The sequence below is a fragment of the Taudactylus pleione genome, unplaced genomic scaffold (genome assembly GCF_031769625.1).
Source record: "Taudactylus pleione unplaced genomic scaffold, aTauple2 ptg000447l, whole genome shotgun sequence".
Lineage (NCBI taxonomy): Eukaryota > Metazoa > Chordata > Amphibia > Anura > Myobatrachidae > Taudactylus > Taudactylus pleione.
In genome coordinates, this window is record NW_028284849.1 from 4,994,160 (window position 1) to 5,014,460 (window position 20,301).

A 20,301-nucleotide genomic window follows, 5' to 3' on the forward strand; every position below is an offset into this window, starting at 1 on the left:
ACTGTGTATAGGAAGAGGTATTAGTAGCAGGAAGAGGGAGGTTATATTACCACTATATAGGGCACTGGTAACATCTCACCCCGAGTATTGTGTACAGGAAGAGGTATTAGTAGCAGGAAGAGGGAGGTTATATTACCACTATATAGGGCACTGGTAACACCTCACCCCGAGTACTGTGTATAGGAAGAGGTATTAGTAGCAGGAAGGGGGAGGTTATATTACCACTATATAGGGCACTGGTAACACCTCACCCCGAGTACTGTGTATAGGAAGAGATATTAGTAGCAGGAAGAGGGAGGTTATATTACCACTATATAGGGCACTGGTAACACCTCACCCCGAGTACTGTGTATAGGAAGAGGTAGCAGGATGAGGGAGGTTATATTACCTCATAAAGAACACTGGTAACATCTCACCCCGAGTACAGTGTATAGGAAGAGGTATTAGTAGCAGGAAGAGGGAGGTTATATTACCACTATAAAGGTGACTGGTAACTCATCACCCCGAGTACAGTGTATAGGAAGAGGTATTAGTAGCAGGAAATGGGAGATTATATTACCACTATATAGGTCACTGGTAACACCTCACCCCGAGTACTGTGTATAGGAAGAGGTATTAGTAGCAGGAAGAGGGAGGTTATATTACCACTATATAGGACACTGGTAACATCTCACCCCGAGTACTGTGTACAGGAAGAGGTATTAGTAGCAGGAAGCGGGAGGTTATATTACCACTATATAGGACACTGGTGACACCTCACCACGAGTACTGTGTATAGGAGGAGGTATTAGTAGCAGGAAGAGGAAGGTTATATTACCACTATATAGGACACTGGTAACACCTCACCCCGAGTACAGTGTATAGGACGAGGTATTAGTAGCAGGAAGAGGGAGGTTACATTACCACTGCATAGGACACTGGTAACATCTCACCCCGAGTACTGTGTATAGGACGAGGTATTAGTAGCAGGAAGAGGGAGGTTATATTACCACTGTATAGGTCACTGGTAACATCTCACCCCGAGTACTGTGTATAGGAAGAGGTATTAGTAGAAGAAGAGGGAGGTTATATTACCACTGTATAGGTCACTGGTAACATCTCACCCCGAGAACAGTGTATAGGACGAGGTATTAGTAGCAGGAAGAGGGAGGTTATATTACCACTGTATATGTCACTGGTAACATCACACCCCGAGTACTGTGTATAGGACGAGGTATTAGTAGCAGGAAGAGGGAGGTTATATTACCACTATATAGGACACTGGTAACACCTCAACCCGAGTACAGTGTATAGGATGAGGTATTAGTAGCAGGAAGAGGGAGGTTATATTCCCACTGTATAGGGCACTGGTAACACCTCACCCCGAGTACTGTGTATAGGACGAGGTATTAGTAGCAGGAAAAGGGAGGTTATATTACCACTATAAAGGTCACCGGTAACACATCACCCCGAGTACAGTGTATAGGAAGAGGTATAAGAAGCAGGAAGAGGGAGGTTATATTTCCACTGTATAGGGCACTGGTAACAGCTCACCCCGAGTACTGTGTATAGGACGAGGTATTAGTAGCAGGAAGAGGGAAGTTATATTACCACTATATAGGACACTGGTAACACCTCACCCCGAGTACTGTGTATAAGAAGAGGTATTAGTAGCAGGAAGAGGGAGATTATATTACCACTATATCGGACACTGGTAACACCTCACCCCGAGTACTGTGTATAGGACGAGGTATTAGTAGCAGAAAGAGGGAGATTATATTACCACTATATAGGACACTGGTAACACCTCACCCCGAGTACTGTGTATAGGAAAAGGTACAGGTATTAGTAGCAGGAAGAGGGAGGTTATATTACCACTATATAGGGCACTGGTAACACCTCACCCCGAGTACTGTGTATAGGAAGAGGTATTAGTAGCAGGAAGAGGGAGGTTATATTACCTCTATATAGGACACTGGTAACACCTCACCCCGAGTACTGTGTATAGGAAGAGGTACAGGTATTAGTAGCAGGAAGAGGGAGGTTATATTACCACTAAAAGGACACTGGTAACACCTCACCCCGAATACTGTGTATAGGAAGAGCTATTAGTAGCAGGAAGAGGGAGGTTATATTGCCACTGTATAGGGCACTGGTAACACCTCACCCCGAGTACTCTGTATAGGAAAAGGTATTAGTAGCAGGAAGAGGGAGGTTATATTACCACTATATAGGGCACTGGTAACACATCACCCCGAGTACTGTGTAAAGGAAGAGGAATTAGTAGCAGGAAGAGGGAGGTTATATTACCACTATATAGGACACTGGTAACACCTCACCCCGAGTACTGTGTATAGGACGAGGTATTAGTAGCAGGAAGAGGGAGGTTATATTACCATTGTATAGGACACTGGTAACACCTCACCCCGAGTAGTGTGTATAGGAAGAGGTATTAGTACCAGGAAGAGGGAGGTTATATTACCACTGTATAGGGCACTGGTAACACCTCACCCCGAGTACTGTGTATAGGAAGAGGTATTAGTAGCAGGAAGAGGGAGGTTATATTACCACTGTATAGGGCACTGGTAACACCTCACCCCGAGTACTGTGTATAGGAAAAGGTACAGGTATTAGTAGCAGGAAGAGGGAGGTGATATTACCACTATTGGGACACTGGTAACACCTCACCCCAAGTACTGTGTATAGGAAGAGGTATTAGTAGCAGGAAGAGGGAGGTTATATTACCACTGTATAGGGCACTGGTAACACCTCACCCCGAGTACTGTGTATAGGAAGAGGTATTAGTAGCAGGAAGAGGGAGGTTATATTACCACTATATAGGGCACTGGTAACACCTCACCCCGAGTACTGCATATAGGACGTATTAGTAGCAGGAAGAGGGAGGTTATATTACCTCTATATAGGGAACTGGTAACACCTCACCCCAAGTACTGTGTATAGGACGAGGTATTAGTAGCAGGAAGAGGGAGGTTATATTACCATTATATAGGACACTGGTAACACCTCACCCCGAGTACTGTGTATAGGAAGAGGTATTAGTAGCAGGAAGAGAGAGGTTATATTACCATTATATAGGACACTGGTAACACCTCACCCCGAGTACTGTGTATAGGAAGAGGTATTAGTAGCAGGAAGAGGGAGGTTATATTACCATTATATAGGGCACTGGTAACACCTCACCCCGAGTACTGTGTATAGGAAGAGGTATTAGTAGCAGGAAAAGGGAGGTTATATTACCACTGTATAGGACACTGGTAACATCTCACCCCGAGTACAGTGTATAGGACGAGGTATTAGTAGCAGGAAGAGGGAGGTTATATTACCACTATATAGGACACTGGTAACACCTCACCCCGAGTACAGTGTATAGGACGAAGTATTAGTAGCAGGAAGAGGGAGGTTATATTATCACTGTATAGGTCACTGGTAACATCTCACCCCGAGAACAGTGTATAGGACGAGGTATTAGTAGCAGGAAGAGGGAGGTTATATTACCACTGTATATGTCACTGGTAACATCACACCCCGAGTACTTTGTATAGGACGAGGTATTAGTAGCAGGAAAAGGGAGGTTATATTACCACTATCTAAGTCACAGGTAACACCTCACCCCGAGTACTGTGTATAGGACGAGGTATTAGTAGCTGGAAGAGGGAGGTTATATTACCATTGTATAGGACACTTGTAACACCTCACCCCGAGTAGTGTGTATAGGAAGAGGTATTAGTACCAGGAAGAGGGAGGTTATATTACCACTGTATAGGGAACTGGTAACACCTCACCCCGAGTACAGTGTATAGGAAGAGGTATTAGTAGCAGGAAGAGGGAGGTTATATTACCACTGTATAGGGCACTGGTAACACCTCACCCCGAGTACTGTGTATAGGAAAAGGTACAGGTATTAGTAGCAGGAAGAGGGAGGTCATATTACCACTAATGGGACACTGGTAACACCTCACCCCGAGTACTGTGTATAGGAAGAGGTATTAGTAGCAGGAAGAGGGAGGTTATATTACCACTGTATAGGGCACTGGTAACACCTCACCCCGAGTACTGTGTATAGGAAGAGGTATTAGTAGCAGGAAGAGGGAGGTTATATTACCACTATATAGGGCACTGGTAACACCTCAGCCCGAGTACTGCATATAGGACGTATTAGTAGCAGGAAGAGGGAGGTTATATTACCACTATATAGGACACTGGTAACACCTCACCCCGAGTACAGTGTATAGGACGAGGTATTAGTAGCAGGAAGAGGGAGGTTATATTACCATTATATAGGACACTGGTAACACCTCACCCCGAGTACTGTGTATAGGAAGAGGTATTAGTAGCAGGAAGAGAGAGGTTATATTACCATTATATAGGACACTGGTAACACCTCACCCCGAGTACTGTGTATAGGCATAGGTATTAGTAGCAGGAAGAGGGAGGTTATATTACAATTATATAGGGCACTGGTAACACCTCACCCCGAGTACTGTGTATAGGAAGAGGTATTAGTAGCAGGAAGAGGGAGGTTATATTACCACTGTATAGGGCACTGGTCACACCTCACCCGGAGTACTGTGTATAGGAAGAGGTATTAGTAGCAGGAAGAGGGAGGTTATATTACCACTGTATAGGGCACTGGTAACACCTCACCCCGGGTACTGTGTATAGGAAGAGGTACCGGTATTAGTAGGAGGAAGATTGAGGTTATATTACCACTAATAGGACACTGGTAACACCTCACCCCGAGTACTGTGTATAGGAAGAGGTATTAGTAGCAGGAAGAGGGAGGTTATATTACCACTGTATAGGGCACTGGTAACACCTTACCCTGAGTACTGTGTATAGGAAGAGGTATTAGTAGCAGGAAGAGGGAGGTTATATTACCACTATATAGGGCACTGGTAACACCTCACCCCGAGTACTGCATATAGGACAAATTAGTAGCAGGAAGAGGGAGGTTATATTACCACTATATAGGGCACTGGTAACACCTCACCCCGAGTACTGTGTATAGGACGAGGTATTAGTAGCAGGAAGAGGGAGATTATATTACCATTATATAGGACACTGGTAACACCTCACCCCAAGTACTGTGTATAGGAAGAGGTATTAGTAGCAGGAAGAGGGAGGTTATATTACCACTATATAGGACACTGGTAACACCTCACCCCGAGTACAGTGTATAGGACGAGGTATTAGTAGCAGGAAGAGGGAGGTTATATTACCACTGCATAGGACACTGGTAACATCTCACCCCGAGTACTGTGTATAGGACGAGGTATTAGTAGCAGGAAGAGGGAGGTTATATTACCACTGTATAGGTCACTGGTAACATCTCACCCCGAGTACTGTGTAAAGGAAGAGGTATTAGTAGCAGGAAGAGGGAGGTTATATTACCACTGTATAGGTCACTGGTAACATCTCACCCCGAGTATAGTGTATAGGACGAGGTATTAGTAGCAGGAAGAGGGAGGTTATATTACCACTGTATATGTCACTGGTAACATCACACCCCGAGTACTGTGTATAGGACGAGGTATTAGTAGCAGGAAGAGGGAGGTTATATTACCACTATATAGGACACTGGTAACACCTTACCCCGAGTACAGTGTATAGGACGAGGTATTAGTAGCAGGAAGAGGGAGGTTATATTCCCACTGTATAGGGCACTGGTAACATCTCACCCCGAGTACTGTGTATAGTCAGAGGTATTAGTAGCAGGAAGAGGGAGGTTATATTACCACTATATAGGACACTGGTAAAACCTCACCCCGAGTACTGTGTATAGGAAGAGGTATTAGAAGCAAGAAGAGGGAGGTTATATTACCACTATATAGGCACTGGTAACACCTCACCCCGAGAACTGTGTATAGGAAGAGGTATTAGTAGCAGGAAGTGGGAGGCTATATTACTACTATATAGGTCACTGGTAATACTTCACCCCGAGAACAGTGTATAGGAAGAGGTATTAGTAGCAGGAAGAGGGAGGTTATATTACCACTATATAGGACACTGGTAACATCTCACCCCGAGTACAGTGTATCGGAAGAGGTATTAGTAGCAGGAAGAGGGAGGTTATATTACCACTATAAAGGTGACTGGTAACACATCACCCCGCATACAGTGTATAGGAAGAGGTATTAGTAGCAGGAAGAGGGAGGTTATATTACCACTATATAGGACACTGGTAACATCTCACCCCGAGTACTGTGTATAGGAAGAGGTATTAGTAGCAGGAAGAGGGAGGTTATATTACCACTATATAGGGCACTGGTAACACCTCACCCCGAGTACTGCATATAGGACAAATTAGTAGCAGGAAGAGGGAGGTTATATTACCACTATATAGGGCACTGGTAACACCTCACCCCGAGTACTGTGTATAGGACGAGGTATTAGTAGCAGGAAGAGGGAGGTTATATTACCACTGTATAGGGCACTGGTAACACCTTACCCTGAGTACTGTGTATAGGAAGAGGTATTAGTAGCAGGAAGAGGGAGGTTATATTACCACTATATAGGGCCCTGGTAACACCTCACCCCGAGTACTGCATATAGGACAAATTAGTAGCAGGAAGAGGGAGGTTATATTACCACTATATAGGGCACTGGTAACACCTCACCCCGAGTACTGTGTATAGGACGAGGTATTAGTAGCAAGAAGAGGGAGATTATATTACCATTATATAGGACACTGGTAACACCTCACCCCGAGTACAGTGTATAGGACGAGGTATTAGTAGCAGGAAGAGGGAGGTTATATTACCACTGCATAGGACACTGGTAACATCTCACCCCGAGTACTGTGTATAGGACGAGGTATTAGTAGCAGGAAGAGGGAGGTTATATTACCACTGTATAGGTCACTGGTAACATCTCACCCCGAGTACTGTGTATAGGAAGAGGTATTAGTAGCAGGAAGAGGGAGGTTATATTACCACTGTATAGGTCACTGGTAACATCTCACCCCGAGTATAGTGTATAGGACGAGGTATTAGTAGCAGGAAGAGGGAGGTTATATTACCACTGTATATGTCACTGGTAACATCACACCCCGAGTACTGTGTATAGGACGAGGTATTAGTAGCAGGAAGAGGGAGGTTATATTACCACTATATAGGACACTGGTAACACCTTACCCCGAGTACAGTGTATAGGACGAGGTATTAGTAGCAGGAAGAGGGAGGTTATATTCCCACTGTATAGGGCACTGGTAACATCTCACCCCGAGTACTGTGTATAGTAAGAGGTATTAGTAGCAGGAAGAGGGAGGTTATATTACCACTATATAGGACACTGGTAAAACCTCACCCCGAGTACTGTGTATAGGAAGAGGTATTAGAAGCAAGAAGAGGGAGGTTATATTACCACTATATAGGCACTGGTAACACCTCACCCCGAGAACTGTGTATAGGAAGAGGTATTAGTAGCAGGAAGTGGGAGGCTATATTACTACTATATAGGTCACTGGTAATACTTCACCCCGAGAACAGTGTATAGGAAGAGGTATTAGTAGCAGGAAGAGGGAGGTTATATTACCACTATATAGGACACTGGTAACATCTCACCCCGAGTACAGTGTATCGGAAGAGGTATTAGGAGCAGGAAGAGGGAGGTTATATTACCACTATAAAGGTGACTGGTAACACATCACCCCGCATACAGTGTATAGGAAGAGGTATTAGTAGCAGGAAATGGGAGGTTATATTACCACTATATAGGTCACTGGTAACACCTCACCCCGAGTACTGTGTATAGGAAGAGGTATTAGTAGCAGGAAGAGGGAGGTTATATTACCACTATATAGGACACTGGTAACATCTCACCCCGAGTACTGTGTACAGGAAGAGGTATTAGCAGCAGGAAGAGGGAGGTTATATTACCACTATATAGGGCACTGGTAACACCTCACCCCGAGTACTGTGTATAGGAAGAGGTATTAGTAGCAGGAAGGGGGAGGTTATATTACCACTATATAGGGCACTGGTAACACCTCACCCCGAGTACTGTGTATAGGAAGAGATATTAGTAGCAGGAAGAGGGAGGTTATATTACCACTATATAGGGCACTGGTAACACCTCACCCCGAGTACTGTGTATAGGAAGAGGTAGCAGGAAGAGGGAGGTTATATTACCTCATAAAGAACACTGGTAACATCTCACCCCGAGTACAGTGTATAGGAAGAGGTATTAGTAGCAGGAAGAGGGAGGTTATATTACCACTATAAAGGTGACTGGTAACTCATCACCCCGAGTACAGTGTATAGGAAGAGGTATTAGTAGCAGGAAATGGGAGGTTATATTACCACTATATAGGTCACTGGTAACACCTCACCCCGAGTACTGTGTATAGGAAGAGGTATTAGTAGCAGGAAGAGGGAGGTTATATTACCACTATATAGGACACTGGTAACATCTCACCCCGAGTACTGTGTACAGGAAGAGGTATTAGTAGCAGGAAGCGGGAGGTTATATTACCACTATATAGGATACTGGTGACACCTCACCACGAGTACTGTGTATAGGAGGAGGTATTAGTAGCAGGAAGAGGAAGGTTATATTACCACTATATAGGACACTGGTAACACCTCACCCCGAGTACAGTGTATAGGACGAGGTATTAGTAGCAGGAAGAGGGAGGTTATATTACCACTGTATATGTCACTGGTAACATCACACCCCGAGTACTGTGTATAGGACGAGGTATTAGTAGCAGGAAGAGGGAGGTTATATTACCACTATATAGGACACTGGTAACACCTTACCCCGAGTACAGTGTATAGGACGAGGTATTAGTAGCAGGAAGAGGGAGGTTATATTCCCACTGTACAGGGCACTGGTAACACCTCACCCCGAGTACTGTGTATAGGACAAGGTATTAGTAGCAGGAAAAGGGAGGTTATATTACCACTATATAAGTCACAGGTAACACCTCACCCCGAGAACTGTGTAGAGGAAGAGGTATTAGTAGCAGGAAGAGGGAAGTTATATTACCACTATAAAGGTCACTGGTAACACATCACCCCGAGTACAGTGTATAGGAAGAGGTATAAGTAGCAGGAAGAGGGAGGTTATATTACCACTGTATAGGGCACTGGTAACACCTCACCCCGAGTACTGTGTATAGGACGAGGAATTAGTAGCAGGAAGAGGGAAGTTATGTTACCACAATATAGGACACTGGTAACACCTCACCCCGAGTACTGTGTATAAGAAGAGGTATTAGTAGCAGGAAGAGGGAGATTATATTACCACTATATAGGACACTGGTAACACCTCACCCCGAGTACTGTGTATAGGACGAGGTATTAGTAGCAGAAAGAGGGAGATTATGTTACCACTATATAGGTCACTGGTAACACCTCACCCCGAGTATTGTGTATAGGAAGAGATATTAGAAGCAGGAAGAGAGAGGTTATATTACCACTATATAGGACACTGGTAAAACCTCACCCCGAGTACTGTGTATAAGAAGAGGTATTAGTAGCAGGAAGAGGGAGTGTATATTACCACTAATAGGACACTGGTAACATCTCACCCCGAGTACTGTGTATAGTAAGAGGTATTAGTAGCAGGAAGAGGGAGGTTATATTACCACTATATAGGACACTGGTAAAACCTCACCCCGAGTACTGTGTATAGGAAGAGGTATTAGTAGCAAGAAGAGGGAGGTTATATTACCACTATATAGGCACTGGTAACACCTTACCCCGAGTACAGTGTATAGGACGAGGTATTAGTAGCAGGAAGAGGGAGGTTATATTCCCACTGTACAGGGCACTGGTAACACCTCACCCCGAGTACTGTGTATAGGACGAGGTATTAGTAGCAGGAAATGGGAGGTTATATTACCACTATATAAGTCACAGGTAACACCTCACCCCGAGAACTGTGTAGAGGAAGAGGTATTAGTAGCAGGAAGAGGGAAGTTATATTACCACTATAAAGGTCACTGGTAACACATCACCCCGAGTACAGTGTATAGGAAGAGGTATAAGTAGCAGGAAGAGGGAGGTTATATTACCACTGTATAGGGCACTGGTAACACCTCACCCCGAGTACTGTGTATAGGACGAGGAATTAGTAGCAGGAAGAGGGAAGTTATGTTACCACAATATAGGACACTGGTAACACCTCACCCCGAGTACTGTGTATAAGAAGAGGTATTAGTAGCAGGAAGAGGGAGATTATATTACCACTATATAGGACACTGGTAACACCTCACCCCGAGTACTGTGTATAGGACGAGGTATTAGTAGCAGAAAGAGGGAGATTATGTTACCACTATATAGGTCACTGGTAACACCTCACCCCGAGTATTGTGTATAGGAAGAGATATTAGAAGCAGGAAGAGAGAGGTTATATTACCACTATATAGGACACTGGTAAAACCTCACCCCGAGTACTGTGTATAAGAAGAGGTATTAGTAGCAGGAAGAGGGAGTGTATATTACCACTAATAGGACACTGGTAACATCTCACCCCGAGTACTGTGTATAGTAAGAGGTATTAGTAGCAGGAAGAGGGAGGTTATATTACCACTATATAGGACACTGGTAAAACCTCACCCCGAGTACTGTGTATAGGAAGAGGTATTAGTAGCAAGAAGAGGGAGGTTATATTACCACTATATAGGCACTGGTAACACCTTACCCCGAGTACAGTGTATAGGACGAGGTATTAGTAGCAGGAAGAGGGAGGTTATATTCCCACTGTACAGGGCACTGGTAACACCTCACCCCGAGTACTGTGTATAGGACGAGGTATTAGTAGCAGGAAAAGGGAGGTTATATTACCACTATATAAGTCACAGGTAACACCTCACCCCGAGAACTGTGTAGAGGAAGAGGTATTAGTAGCAGGAAGAGGGAAGTTATATTACCACTATAAAGGTCACTGGTAACACATCACCCCGAGTACAGTGTATAGGAAGAGGTATAAGTAGCAGGAAGAGGGAGGTTATATTACCACTGTATAGGGCACTGGTAACACCTCACCCCGAGTACTGTGTATAGGACGAGGAATTAGTAGCAGGAAGAGGGAAGTTATGTTACCACTATATAGGACACTGGTAACACCTCACCCCGAGTACTGTGTATAAGAAGAGGTATTAGTAGCAGGAAGAGGGAGATTATATTACCACTATATAGGACACTGGTAACACCTCACCCCGAGTACTGTGTATAGGACGAGGTATTAGTAGCAGAAAGAGGGAGATTATGTTACCACTATATAGGTCACTGGTAACACCTCACCCCGAGTATTGTGTATAGGAAGAGATATTAGAAGCAGGAAGAGAGAGGTTATATTACCACTATATAGTACACTGGTAAAACCTCACCCCGAGTACTGTGTATAAGAAGAGGTATTAGTAGCAGGAAGAGGGAGTGTATATTACCACTAATAGGACACTGGTAACATCTCACCCCGAGTATTGTGTATAGTAAGAGGTATTAGTATCAGGAAGAGGGAGGTTATATTACCACTATATAGGACACTGGTAAAACCTCACCCCGAGTACTGTGTATAGGAAGAGGTATTAGTAGCAAGAAGAGGGAGGTTATATTACCACTATATAGGCACTGGTAACACCTCACCCCGAGAACTGTGTATAGGAAGAGGTATTAGTAGCAGGAAGTGGGAGGCTATATTACCACTATAAAGGTGACTGGTAACATCTCACCCCGAGTACTGTGTACAGGAAGAGGTATTAGTAGCAGGAAGAGGGAGGTTATATTACCACTATATAGGGCACTGGTAACACCTCACCCCGAGTACTGTGTATAGGAAGAGGTATTAGTAGCAGGAAGGGGGAGGTTATATTACCACTATATAGGGCACTGGTAACACCTCACCCCGAGTACTGTGTATAGGAAGAGATATTAGTAGCAGGAAGAGGGAGGTTATATTACCACTATATAGGGCACTGGTAACACCTCACCCCGAGTACTGTGTATAGGAAGAGGTATCAGGAAGAGGGAGGTTATATTACCTCATAAAGAACACTGGTAACATCTCACCCCGAGTACAGTGTATAGGAAGAGGTATTAGTAGCAGGAAGAGGGAGGTTATATTACCACTATAAAGGTGACTGGTAACTCATCACCCCGAGTACAGTGTATAGGAAGAGGTATTAGTAGCAGGAAATGGGAGGTTATATTACCACTATATAGGTCACTGGTAACACCTCACCCCGAGTACTGTGTATAGGAAGAGGTATTAGTAGCAGGAAGAGGGAGGTTATATTACCAATATATAGGACACTGGTAACATCTCACCCCGAGTACTGTGTACAGGAAGAGGTATTAGTAGCAGGAAGCGGGAGGTTATATTACCACTATATAGGATACTGGTGACACCTCACCACGAGTACTGTGTATAGGAGGAGGTATTAGTAGCAGGAAGAGGAAGGTTATATTACCACTATATAGGACACTGGTAACACCTCACCCCGAGTACAGTGTATAGGACGAGGTATTAGTAGCAGGAAGAGGGAGGTTATATTACCACTGTATATGTCACTGGTAACATCACACCCCGAGTACTGTGTATAGGACGAGGTATTAGTAGCAGGAAGAGGGAGGTTATATTACCACTATATAGGACACTGGTAACACCTTACCCCGAGTACAGTGTATAGGACGAGGTATTAGTAGCAGGAAGAGGGAGGTTATATTCCCACTGTACAGGGCACTGGTAACACCTCACCCCGAGTACTGTGTATAGGACGAGGTATTAGTAGCAGGAAAAGGGAGGTTATATTACCACTATATAAGTCACAGGTAACACCTCACCCCGAGAACTGTGTAGAGGAAGAGGTATTAGTAGCAGGAAGAGGGAAGTTATATTACCACTATAAAGGTCACTGGTAACACATCACCCCGAGTACAGTGTATTGGAAGAGGTATAAGTAGCAGGAAGAGGGAGGTTATATTACCACTGTATAGGGCACTGGTAACACCTCACCCCGAGTACTGTGTATAGGACGAGGAATTAGTAGCAGGAAGAGGGAAGTTATATTACCACTATATAGGGCACTGGTAACACCTCACCCCGAGTACTGTGTATAGGAAGAGATATTAGTAGCAGGAAGAGGGAGGTTATATTACCACTATATAGGGCACTGGTAACACCTCACCCCGAGTACTGTGTATAGGAAGAGGTAGCAGGAAGAGGGAGGTTATATTACCTCATAAAGAACACTGGTAACATCTCACCCCGAGTACAGTGTATAGGAAGAGGTATTAGTAGCAGGAAGAGGGAGGTTATATTACCACTATAAAGGTGACTGGTAACTCATCACCCCGAGTACAGTGTATAGGAAGAGGTATTAGTAGCAGGAAATGGGAGGTTATATTACCACTATATAGGTCACTGGTAACACCTCACCCCGAGTACTGTGTATAGGAAGAGGTATTAGTAGCAGGAAGAGGGAGGTTATATTACCACTATATAGGACACTGGTAACATCTCACCCCGAGTACTGTGTACAGGAAGAGGTATTAGTAGCAGGAAGCGGGAGGTTATATTACCACTATATAGGATACTGGTGACACCTCACCACGAGTACAGTGTATAGGAAGAGGTATAAGTAGCAGGAAGAGGGAGGTTATATTACCACTGTATAGGGCACTGGTAACACCTCACCCCGAGTACTGTGTATAGGACGAGGAATTAGTAGCAGGAAGAGGGAAGTTATGTTACCACAATATAGGACACTGGTAACACCTCACCCCGAGTACTGTGTATAAGAAGAGGTATTAGTAGCAGGAAGAGGGAGATTATATTACCACTATATAGGACACTGGTAACACCTCACCCCGAGTACTGTGTATAGGACGAGGTATTAGTAGCAGAAAGAGGGAGATTATGTTACCACTATATAGGTCACTGGTAACACCTCACCCCGAGTATTGTGTATAGGAAGAGATATTAGAAGCAGGAAGAGAGAGGTTATATTACCACTATATAGGACACTGGTAAAACCTCACCCCGAGTACTGTGTATAAGAAGAGGTATTAGTAGCAGGAAGAGGGAGTGTATATTACCACTAATAGGACACTGGTAACATCTCACCCCGAGTACTGTGTATAGTAAGAGGTATTAGTAGCAGGAAGAGGGAGGTTATATTACCACTATATAGGACACTGGTAAAACCTCACCCCGAGTACTGTGTATAGGAAGAGGTATTAGTAGCAAGAAGAGGGAGGTTATATTACCACTATATAGGCACTGGTAACACCTTACCCCGAGTACAGTGTATAGGACGAGGTATTAGTAGCAGGAAGAGGGAGGTTATATTCCCACTGTACAGGGCACTGGTAACACCTCACCCCGAGTACTGTGTATAGGACGAGGTATTAGTAGCAGGAAAAGGGAGGTTATATTACCACTATATAAGTCACAGGTAACACCTCACCCCGAGAACTGTGTAGAGGAAGAGGTACTAGTAGCAGGAAGAGGGAAGTTATATTACCACTATAAAGGTCACTGGTAACACATCACCCCGAGTACAGTGTATAGGAAGAGGTATAAGTAGCAGGAAGAGGGAGGTTATATTACCACTGTATAGGGCACTGGTAACACCTCACCCCGAGTACTGTGTATAGGACGAGGAATTAGTAGCAGGAAGAGGGAAGTTATGTTACCACTATATAGGACACTGGTAACACCTCACCCCGAGTACTGTGTATAAGAAGAGGTATTAGTAGCAGGAAGAGGGAGATTATATTACCACTATATAGGACACTGGTAACACCTCACCCCGAGTACTGTGTATAGGACGAGGTATTAGTAGCAGAAAGAGGGAGATTATGTTACCACTATATAGGTCACTGGTAACACCTCACCCCGAGTATTGTGTATAGGAAGAGATATTAGAAGCAGGAAGAGAGAGGTTATATTACCACTATATAGGACACTGGTAAAACCTCACCCCGAGTACTGTGTATAAGAAGAGGTATTAGTAGCAGGAAGAGGGAGTGTATATTACCACTAATAGGACACTGGTAACATCTCACCCCGAGTATTGTGTATAGTAAGAGGTATTAGTATCAGGAAGAGGGAGGTTATATTACCACTATATAGGACACTGGTAAAACCTCACCCCGAGTACTGTGTATAGGAAGAGGTATTAGTAGCAAGAAGAGGGAGGTTATATTACCACTATATAGGCACTGGTAACACCTCACCCCGAGAACTGTGTATAGGAAGAGGTATTAGTAGCAGGAAGTGGGAGGCTATATTACCACTATAAAGGTGACTGGTAACATCTCACCCCGAGTACTGTGTACAGGAAGAGGTATTAGTAGCAGGAAGAGGGAGGTTATATTACCACTATATAGGGCACTGGTAACACCTCACCCCGAGTACTGTGTATAGGAAGAGGTATTAGTAGCAGGAAGGGGGAGGTTATATTACCACTATATAGGGCACTGGTAACACCTCACCCCGAGTACTGTGTATAGGAAGAGATATTAGTAGCAGGAAGAGGGAGGTTATATTACCACTATATAGGGCACTGGTAACACCTCACCCCGAGTACTGTGTATAGGAAGAGGTAGCAGGAAGAGGGAGGTTATATTACCTCATAAAGAACACTGGTAACATCTCACCCCGAGTACAGTGTATAGGAAGAGGTATTAGTAGCAGGAAGAGGGAGGTTATATTACCACTATAAAGGTGACTGGTAACTCATCACCCCGAGTACAGTGTATAGGAAGAGGTATTAGTAGCAGGAAATGGGAGGTTATATTACCACTATATAGGTCACTGGTAACACCTCACCCCGAGTACTGTGTATAGGAAGAGGTATTAGTAGCAGGAAGAGGGAGGTTATATTACCAATATATAGGACACTGGTAACATCTCACCCCGAGTACTGTGTACAGGAAGAGGTATTAGTAGCAGGAAGCGGGAGGTTATATTACCACTATATAGGATACTGGTGACACCTCACCACGAGTACTGTGTATAGGAGGAGGTATTAGTAGCAGGAAGAGGAAGGTTATATTACCACTATATAGGACACTGGTAACACCTCACCCCGAGTACAGTGTATAGGACGAGGTATTAGTAGCAGGAAGAGGGAGGTTATATTACCACTGTATATGTCACTGGTAACATCACACCCCGAGTACTGTGTATAGGACGAGGTATTAGTAGCAGGAAGAGGGAGGTTATATTACCACTATATAGGACACTGGTAACACCTTACCCCGAGTACAGTGTATAGGACGAGGTATTAGTAGCAGGAAGAGGGAGGTTATATTCCCACTGTACAGGGCACTGGTAACACCTCACCCCGAGTACTGTGTATAGGACGAGGTATTAGTAGCAGGAAAAGGGAGGTTATATTACCACTATATAAGTCACAGGTAACACCTCACCCCGAGAACTGTGTAGAGGAAGAGGTATTAGTAGCAGGAAGAGGGAAGTTATATTACCACTATAAAGGTCACTGGTAACACATCACCCCGAGTACAGTGTATTGGAAGAGGTATAAGTAGCAGGAAGAGGGAGGTTATATTACCACTGTATAGGGCACTGGTAACACCTCACCCCGAGTACTGTGTATAGGACGAGGAATTAGTAGCAGGAAGAGGGAAGTTATATTACCACTATATAGGGCACTGGTAACACCTCACCCCGAGTACTGTGTATAGGAAGAGATATTAGTAGCAGGAAGAGGGAGGTTATATTACCACTATATAGGGCACTGGTAACACCTCACCCCGAGTACTGTGTATAGGAAGAGGTAGCAGGAAGAGGGAGGTTATATTACCTCATAAAGAACACTGGTAACATCTCACCCCGAGTACAGTGTATAGGAAGAGGTATTAGTAGCAGGAAGAGGGAGGTTATATTACCACTATAAAGGTGACTGGTAACTCATCACCCCGAGTACAGTGTATAGGAAGAGGTATTAGTAGCAGGAAATGGGAGGTTATATTACCACTATATAGGTCACTGGTAACACCTCACCCCGAGTACTGTGTATAGGAAGAGGTATTAGTAGCAGGAAGAGGGAGGTTATATTACCACTATATAGGACACTGGTAACATCTCACCCCGAGTACTGTGTACAGGAAGAGGTATTAGTAGCAGGAAGCGGGAGGTTATATTACCACTATATAGGATACTGGTGACACCTCACCACGAGTACTGTGTATAGGAGGAGGTATTAGTAGCAGGAAGAGGAAGGTTATATTACCACTATATAGGACACTGGTAACACCTCACCCCGAGTACAGTGTATAGGACGAGGTATTAGTAGCCGGAAGAGGGAGGTTATATTACCACTGTATATGTCACTGGTAACATCACACCCCGAGTACTGTGTATAGGACGAGGTATTAGTAGCAGGAAGAGGGAGGTTATATTACCACTATATAGGACACTGGTAACACCTTACCCCGAGTACAGTGTATAGGACGAGGTATTAGTAGCAGGAAGAGGGAGGTTATATTCCCACTGTACAGGGCACTGGTAACACCTCACCCCGAGTACTGTGTATAGGACGAGGTATTAGTAGCAGGAAAAGGGAGGTTATATTACCACTATATAAGTCACAGGTAACACCTCACCCCGAGAACTGTGTAGAGGAAGAGGTATTAGTAGCAGGAAGAGGGAAGTTATATTACCACTATAAAGGTCACTGGTAACACATCACCCCGAGTACAGTGTATTGGAAGAGGTATAAGTAGCAGGAAGAGGGAGGTTATATTACCACTGTATAGGGCACTGGTAACACCTCACCCCGAGTACTGTGTATAGGACGAGGAATTAGTAGCAGGAAGAGGGAAGTTATGTTACCACTATATAGGACACTGGTAACACCTCACCCCGAGTACTGTGTATAAGAAGAGGTATTAGTAGCAGGAAGAGGGAGATTATATTACCACTATATAGGACACTGGTAACACCTCACCCCGAGTACTGTGTATAGGACGAGGTATTAGTAGCAGAAAGAGGGAGATTATGTTACCACTATATAGGTCACTGGTAACACCTCACCCCGAGTATTGTGTATAGGAAGAGATATTAGAAGCAGGAAGAGAGAGGTTATATTACCACTATATAGGACACTGGTAAAACCTCACCCCGAGTACTGTGTATAAGAAGAGGTATTAGTAGCAGGAAGAGGGAGTGTATATTACCACTAATAGGACACTGGTAACATCTCACCCCGAGTACTGTGTATAGTAAGAGGTATTAGTAGCAGGAAGAGGGAGGTTATATTACCACTATATAGGACACTGGTAAAACCTCACCCCGAGTACTGTGTATAGGAAGAGGTATTAGTAGCAAGAAGAGGGAGGTTATATTACCACTATATAGGCACTGGTAACACCTCACCCCGAGAACTGTGTATAGGAAGAGGTATTAGTAGCAGGAAGTGGGAGGCTATATTACCACTATAAAGGTGACTGGTAACACATCACCCCGCGTACAGTGTATAGGAAGAGGTATTAGTAGCAGGAAATGGGAGGTTATATTACCACTATATAGGTCACTGGTAACACCTCACCCCGAGTACTGTGTATAGGAAGAGGTATTAGTAGCAGGAAGAGGGAGGTTATATTACCACTATATAGGACACTGGTAACATCTCACCCCGAGTACTGTGTACAGGAAGAGGTATTAGTAGCAGGAAGAGGGAGGTTATATTACCACTATATTGGACACTGGTGACACCTCACCCCGAGTACTGTGTATAGGAAGAGGTATTAGTAGCAGGAAGAGGGAGGTTATATTACCACTATATAGGGCACTGGTAACATCTCACCCCGAGTATTGTGTACAGGAAGAGGTATTAGTAGCAGGAAGAGGGAGGTTATATTACCACTATATAGGGCACTGGTAACACCTCACCCCGAGTACTGTGTATAGGAAGAGATATTAGTAGCAGGAAGAGGGAGGTTATATTACCACTATATAGGGCACTGGTAACACCTCACCCCGAGTACTGTGTATAGGAAGAGGTAGCAGGAAGAGGGAGGTTATATTACCTCATAAAGAACACTGGTAACATCTCACCCCGAGTACAGTGTATAGGAAGAGGTATTTGTAGCAGGAAGAGGGAGGTTATATTACCACTATAAAGGTGACTGGTAACTCATCACCCCGAGTACAGTGTATAGGAAGAGGTATTAGTAGCAGGAAATGGGAGGTTATATTACCACTATATAGGTCACTGGTAACACCTCACCCCGAGTACTGTGTATAGGAAGAGGTATTAGTAGCAGGAAGAGGGAGGTTATATTACCACTATATAGGACACTGGTAACATCTCACCCCGAGTACTGTGTACAGGAAGAGGTATTAGTAGCAGGAAGCGGGAGGTTATATTACCACTATATAGTAGGGGTGTGCACCGGCCACTTTTCGTGTTTTGTGTTTTGGTTTTGGATCTGGATCTTTCTTCGTGTTTTGGATCTGGATTGGTTTTGCCAAAACCACCCTTCCGTGTTTTGGGTTCTGGGTTTTGTGTTTTGGATCTGTATTTTTTTTTAAAAAAGCATAAAAACAGCTAAAATCACAGAATTTGTTGGTTTCTCTGCTCCTATGCTATTATTAACCTCAATAACCTTAATTTCCACTCATTTCCAGTCTATTCTGAACACCTCATACCTCACAATAGTGTTTTTATGTCCAAAAGGTTGCACCGAGGTAGCTGGATGACTATGCTAAGCGACACGAGTGGGCGGCACAAACACGTGACCCATCTAGGAGTGACACTGCAGTGGCAGACAGGATGGCAGTTAGAAAAACTAGGCCCCAAACTGTACATAATGCAAAGAAAAAAAAGAAGTGCAAGATGGAATTGTCCTTGGGCCCTCCCACCCACCCTTATGTTGTATAAACAGGACATGCACACTTTAACAAATCAATCATTTCAGCGCCAGGGTCTGCCACACAACTGTGGCTGAAATGATTGGTTCGTTTGGGCCCCCACAAAACAAGCTGGCAATTAATGTGTCCCTGCACAAACTGGCTCTACGGAGGCAAGATGTCATCCTCATCCTCCTCATCCACCGATTCCTCACCCTCTTCAGTGTGTACATCCTCATCCTCACAAAGTATTAACTCGTCCCCACTTGAATCCACCACCACAGGTCCCTCTGTACCTTCTGGAGGCTGGTCTCCCTGGAAGAGCTGATAATTCATTTTGATGAACATCATCTTCTCCACATTCTGTGGAAGCAACCTCCTACGCCTTTCGCTGACAAGGTTCCCGGCTGCACTAAACACTCTTTCGGAGTACACACTGGAGGGGGGGCAACTCAGGTAAAATAGAGCCAGCTT